This window comes from Staurois parvus, unplaced genomic scaffold, assembly GCF_062004578.1.
Source record: "Staurois parvus isolate SC_StPar_1 unplaced genomic scaffold, SC_StPar_1.0 ptg000338l, whole genome shotgun sequence".
Taxonomy (NCBI): Eukaryota; Metazoa; Chordata; class Amphibia; order Anura; family Ranidae; genus Staurois; species Staurois parvus.
This window is the reverse complement of record NW_028318134.1, coordinates 629,497-630,000: the sequence shown is the minus strand read 5'-3', so window position 1 is coordinate 630,000 and position 504 is coordinate 629,497.

Below are 504 nucleotides of genomic sequence, written 5' to 3'. Positions count from 1 at the left end.
ATCCCTGTGCCGAGTTCCCGGGTCTGTACACCTGCTGTGCCCATTATGAGGGGTTCCCACCATCCCTGTGCTGAGTTCCCGGGTCTGTACACCCGCTGTGCCCATTATGAGGGGTTCCCACCATCCCTGTACTGAGTTCCCGGGTCTGTACACCTGCTGTCCCATTATGAGGGGTTCCCACCATCCCTGTGATGACTTCCTGAGTCTGTACACCCGCTGTGCCCATTATGAGGGGTTCCCACCATCCCTGCGCTGAATTCCTGGGTCTGTACACCTGCTGTGCCTATTATGAGGGGTTCCCACCATCCCTGTGATGACTTCCTGAGTCTGTACACCCGCTGTGCCCATTATGAGGGGTTCCCACCATCCCTGGGCTGAGTTTCTGGGTCTGTACACCTGCTGCACCATTATGAGGGGTTCCCACCATCCCTGTGATGACTTCCTGAGTCTGTACACCCGCTGTGCCTGTAGGAAGGGGGCAGCAGAGTGTTGGTTGGTCGGCAC